The sequence below is a fragment of the Lissotriton helveticus genome, chromosome 5_1, assembly GCF_964261635.1.
Source record: "Lissotriton helveticus chromosome 5_1, aLisHel1.1, whole genome shotgun sequence".
Taxonomy (NCBI): domain Eukaryota; kingdom Metazoa; phylum Chordata; class Amphibia; order Caudata; family Salamandridae; genus Lissotriton; species Lissotriton helveticus.
Genome location: NC_136065.1, coordinates 1,331,934,010 through 1,331,940,009, shown reverse-complemented (window position 1 = coordinate 1,331,940,009; position 6,000 = coordinate 1,331,934,010). Strand labels below are relative to the sequence as shown.

At 46.2% G+C, this 6,000-nt stretch overlaps 1 protein-coding gene across 6 annotated transcripts in view; it reads left to right on the top strand.

The window, feature by feature from the left end:
- Nucleotides 1-995: 995 nt before the first annotated feature.
- The window catches only part of NAV1 (neuron navigator 1), a 678,674-nt gene continuing 673,669 nt past the window's right edge, over nt 996-6,000 (top strand). For 4 of the 6 annotated variants that reach the window (XM_078644181.1, XM_078644180.1, XM_078644179.1 and 1 more), the window contains exon 1: nt 996-1,107. The gene's annotated coding sequence lies outside the window, so the exon portion shown is untranslated. The remainder of the gene's footprint in view (nt 1,108-6,000) is intronic. The other 2 variants (XM_078644183.1, XM_078644182.1) reach the window with 1 other exon arrangement.

The window sequence follows — 6,000 nt, the reverse complement described above, 5'->3', positions numbered from 1 at the left end:
TAGCAGATGTGTCTGCGAATGTCTGTTGAGACAGCAGGGTGCTTCAGATCAGGGCCTGTGCTAGGTATGTGCAGTGTTGGCAGCTGCCCAGGTCCTCGCACTCAGCCCACCAGCATGGGGTCCCGCACCAGTTTAACACACCACCAGTCCTCTTGTACTCCTGCCGATTCAATTGAAAGAAAGGTGTCTCTTTACAATTGGGTCCATGAGAGGGAGGGGCCCTCCCTGGGCCTCTTAGGGATGATGCCCCAGTTGCCAGGAGAGTGGAGACGCATTTTGCAGGTTTGTCCATTCAGAGACACTGCGGAACGCCCATTGTCAGCACTTTAGAGCCCCACAGGTTTAACTTTCAGCCCCCAGGAAATTCTCACACCTTCAGCTGTGAAAGAGGTGCTTGTAGGTGGCTGAGAGGAGGAGCTGCGGCTCTGCACACAGCAGCTTTTGTGTCATTTATGTAAATTAGAGGGGCCTCACACATTCCCTTTCATCCCAAGGCCCCAAAAATCCTGGAAGCGGCCCTGCTTCAGATGCATGAGCCACCAGGTATCTACCTATCCTCGTCGCCACTGTAAAGTTGCCACACATGCAGGGCTGCTACGCAAGCACACAGTCAATGTATACCAGAGGCTACTATCTGCGAGTGAGCCCTGAGCAGCCACGCTCCCTTTTATTAATACCCTTGGCTGTGCCCTACCATTGGGGTGCCTGCAATAGGGGCCGGACGACTCCCTGCAATAGCTCTCCTGGCCGGAGTTGGTGCTACACACTATTTTCAGGATCATGCTGGAGCTAGGTAAGGGGTACCTGAGTTCTTGCTAAGGATGTGCACCTGAGGCTGTGTTGAGGAAGGGGCCAACAAGACTCTCCACTTCCCCTCGCTTTGGTGGGGATGCTCAGGCCGGCTGTTGCTCCCGTGTGAGTGAGTCCCCTCTTATCTCTCCTCGGAGACATCTATAAATAGACCCAGTCATATGCAGATGCTGCAGCGCGGGTCAGCAGATGCCGGCCAGGGATGCGACTTCGAGCCCTGCTGTAGAATGCAGCCTCTGTCTGTCTCGGGAAGGCAGAACAGGAGGACCCAATACTGCAGTATGACTTCAAGCCGCGGTGAGTACTGGCGCATCAGCAGACGCATCCTAATTATGCAAGCCTAAAACAGAGCACGCGCAGGAACAGGATATTTCGTGCGAAGGTTGGTTGTCAGGTCGAGATACGGTGCGAGAAAGTGCAGAGAGGGTTCGCTGATAACTATGCGATAAAGGGAGTGTTAGTGACTACAGCGCAGTGAATGCTGGGACGTTTTGATGGGCTGACAAAATTGTTGCTACGATGCGCTGAAAGAGATTATTGATAATATATTGGGATATGGTACAGGGCTTGGGGGGGAAAGTTGCTTTGTAGAACTAGTAGCAGTGCAGGGTATTTTGTTTAGCTGAGAGTTGTGAAGGGCATGTTACTGTGTCTAAAAGTAGTTCAAGTGGTGTAGCTATTTTGGAAGGTTGCAGAAGAGGTGTTGGGATGTTGTTTGAGACGGCTGTGATAATGAGAGTGTTGGTGGGTTACGATATTGTGCAGGAACAGTTGGAAGAAATGCAAATCAGGTGGATTTTAACATTTTACAATAAAGGGTGACATTCTGGGAATTAGTAGATGGAGGGGGTTGGAGTGTTGCAAGGATTACTGCTGGCTTAGGGTAGGATGCGGTGAGTGTCTTCAGGGCTGGCATGCAGTCAACTTTTGGTTGGTAAATTGGGATGTGCTGCTCACCAAGTTTTGGCGTGGTGTACTAGTGCATCAAACAGACAATTATAGTGATGTGGTGTGCTGATTGGGTGGAAGGAGTAAATGCAGGTTGGGCTCTAGTACTGAAACCAAAAAATAAAAAAAATATATAATGCAGGGAGTGTTGTTGTGCTGAAGTGTGGCTCAGGGTAAGTTGATGGTTGGGTTTTGGTTTGGAGATAGTCATTGATTTGGCTGAAGATGCAGGGAGTGATGTTGAGTTAGGCTATGATGCCCAGAGAGAATTGGTGGGTGGAGATATGACACGTTGAGGATCAAAAAGACTGCTAATGTCCGGTGAAATCTCATATAATGCAATGCGTCCATGTGGGCTTTGAAGCATTGGAGGAAGTGTTAAATAGGTTAGTTGTGCTGCAATGAGTCTTTGTTTCTGACGTAGCAAAGCGTGCTGATGTATTGAGATGTAGAGGAGGATGGGTTGCTTGGTTGTGATGTGGTGCAGGGGATGTTAATAACTTCGCATGTAGCAGAGGAAGTGTTGGTCCATTGAAAAGTGTTGAATATTGGTTAATTCTGGTCTGAGGCATGGAGTGCCTGTAGTCTTCGATAAGGTATGAAGGGTGCAATGGATTGGGATATGGTTAATGGACAACTGGTGGGGTTGTATATGTTGTAGGAAGTTTCAATGAGTTGTGTTGCTTTGCAAAATTGTTTGATATTAATGAGCTGAGATGCATAATGTGGACTTTGGTGATTATGCTCTTTTGCCATTAACCCACTGTTCAGGCTAGATTGGTGCTGTATATATGCCTGTATTGATTGCTGCCTCCCCTACCCCAACAGAAAAATCCTACACCCAGCACATCTTATTGAGCAGAACAAATTACTGTCATTTAAGAAATTCCTACTTTTAAACCTTGCATTGTTTAATTTGTGAAAAAGTAAGTGTCAGGTCTGTAGTTAGTTCTCAAGAGGCTACTGTAGCTTGCACCACCCGCCGACCCAGTCAGCACTTCCAAATGCTAGTACTAGTGCTATCTACATACCATCGCATTCCTCCAGGTGTGACATTTTGGACTATTCCAGGTCATCAAAAACTGTAGAAATGGCCTGCATGTTCTGGTATTATTTTCTTTAATATATTACATTGGTAAATACTCTGTGGATGTGCTCATTGAAAAAATAATCATACAGCATCATCATCATCAAAGTGATAATGTTAAGAAATTGGTGCTGGGGCAGAGCACCAGAAAACACAAATTAAGAGCTGAACCCTTCTCTGTAATAAAGCATCAAGTTAACAAGGTTCCAGGGGTTGTCGTGGAGATTTACCAGTAGTGTGTCTGCCAATAGGTAGCTTTAAAACATCAGACACAATGCAGATTACGATGTTGGAAATCTATTGAGTCTCATTATGACTAAAAAAACATATTGAAGCTTCCTGAAGTGCGAAGCTAATGAATTAAAAAAAATAATTGCACAGGTCCTTTGTAACAGTGTGTAAACAAATCCCACTCTAGCAGAGCAGAGAGTGGACTTCCACTTCTTGTCATCAGTCAGACCGGTTGTCCTTCTGATCTTAGTCCAGTTCCCTGGCAAACAGTGTACACTTCACACACAACCACCGTTATCTCCTCCTCTATCTTCCTTGTTCCAAGCCTAAAGAATTGATGTTTGCCTCTTTCCATAGACTAGACGATTCACCTATCCTAATCCTCCATAAAAGTAAAATGTATATCCCTGGTCTCTACATGTTGCTCGTTCCCTTCTTGTTGCTAGAAGAAGAGACCAAACAAACAAACTGTTCTGTTCTTTTCTGTCTGGCCTATATTTTTCTTTCAGGGTCACTGGGTACCGTTTTGTGGTTGTAAGATTTCTGCTTGGGAATATCCTCAATCGTTTATGCCTGAGAAGAGGAAGACAATATAATGTCCCCAATACTTTCTGTAATCTTCATTACTATAGTCCTGGTCTTGCTGGACCCAGTCCTGAATGTTCTCATTCCCTGTCAGTTTTTTTCTTTTAAACTTTTTATCAAGTTTCCAACATGTAATCAAACAGCCATCAACAGCCACTGTGACCCCCATTGTAGAACGCATATAAAGTGTCACCTCCATGACAATTGAATCTGCTGGCATTCTTCCCCCATTCATACTGCCCCTTTCCACCCAACTGATCTAGTCATCTTCTCCCTCTAGTCATCTTGTCCCTCACGTCCCGGTTGCAACTACACTGCTAAACCTCGGTATCTCCTCCATGGGCTCTTCTACCATTTTTGTGGGCTTCCCGGCCAGCATATACCTACTTTTCGGCTATCAAGCACCAATCCCTGTGGTCTGCCTATGCTTGTACATCAGGAGTTTCCAGAGTCCCCCGGCTTCTGCCAATGTTTCTTTTTGCTACTGCCAGTCCTAACATTAGTATCCGTTAAATGTAGCACTGCAAATCCTCATCCCCTCCCATACATTCAGTATTAGTGCCGTCATCTTTTTAGCCACCTTAATTCCAGTTGCATTATGGAGGGCCTGTCTAACTTTCCTTCCAGTAGGACTGTATACTTTCACAGGACCACACCGTGTGCAAAAAATCTCCTACTTTCCCATAGCCCAGACTGCACACAGGGGAGTACTTTACCTTTCAGTTTTGGGTTCATACTAGGCCTGAATGTGAAATCCCGCTCGACTCGTGGAGTTTACTGACTTTTTGAATTCTGAGGTTCTGAAACGTGGAACGAAGTTTTTTCCTCACTTGTGCTCACCAACATTAAGTTGGCGATCACAGAAAATCTTACTTCAGACAACCTCCCAGCAAGTTTTCTCACCTGGGCAGTTGTGGATGGCTGATACCGCTTGTGTTGAGAAACCTTCTGTTTGTGTTGAGGATGCTGCCCTTTGAGTTGAACATCTATTCGAGCAGCAGAAAGAAGCTGTGCCCTCTTGCGCTGTGTGTGGTGCTGTTCACGCTGATTTTCCTGTGCGGGACAAACACGCAGTGCTATAAATCAGCGCAAACGGAGGAACCTAATGCTCTCTGCTGCTTGCGGAACTCCGCATAGCATGGCAGAGTTTTTTGGTGGAGTTTCGAGTAGCGGAGCTCCGCAAACTCTGCCCAGACCTAGTTCACTCACAGGAATTTGAGTGGGGGGGTGGGAGGATGGAGGTTTTCTTACTAGTTCAGGATGTTTTTTGGCCTTGTTCACTTTGTATGTTTGGTATGGAACAAGAAGGAGTGGAGCATTGTCTCAGGGTAACTTTGAAAAGTTTTTGTATTTGTGATGGCACAGTCATTGTAAATCCTATCTATAACCTGATGCAAAACTCAGGACAGAAATGAGGAAGACTAGCTCTTGGAGAAATGAAGATTAATAGTAAGAAATCAGGGCATCTCCACCGATGAAACAGCACACATTTTAAACACAGGCTAAGGGCAGAATATTTTCTGATCTTAGCTGCACAGCACCCTCTAAAACAGGGCTACTGTGGGAAGGCTGGAGCAAACCCATTGACTTTATCTAATCCGTATGATGCACCTTCTCTTGTGCCTGAGAATTATCCTTTCTATTTTTGGAGGGAAAGCTTTCCCGCTACTAATTGTACTGCACCTGTTTTGTGTCAATGGCGGCTACTCCGCTAAGGTGGAGGAGCGTCGCCTCACTGTTTTTTTTTTCAGCAGAATAAGACAAAATTAAATAATAACTTGGTTATCATCATTTTATTTTTTCCTTTTTGGTGCACATCAGCCTTGCGAGTCGGGGCAGGGCTGACAGAGCACCTGAGGAGTGTTTTGCCCGCACAACCAAGTGCGCAATGACTGTTTGACCGGCGCTCTCGTGCTGCCCAAACCAGTAATGCGCACTTTCCCTCTTCTCCACCCAGGCTGCATTACAGCCTGGTGGAGAACATGTCCCGGCCCCCATGCCCTGTCTGAGCGCCGAGTCACTGCGCTCAGACCAATCACAGCGCTGCATTGCAGTTGTGATTGGCTCAGGGGAGCCTGGGTGTCTCCAGGCTGCTTCCTGTTCCTGCCGGCGGGAGGAGGAGAAACGCGACAGTCAGATACTCTTATTCGGTACCTGACTGTTAGCCTGGATTTTGGCGGACTTGTATTTGAATTTATGTTAGCCCTGAGGAAGTCGTTGTGCGATATACCCAAGACGAACCACGTGTTGGCTACATCTTGTCTATACCAACTACGCCAATCTGCTGTTATGAGCCATGTGTGATGAGAAAATAAAGAAAACTACTAACACACAAGATT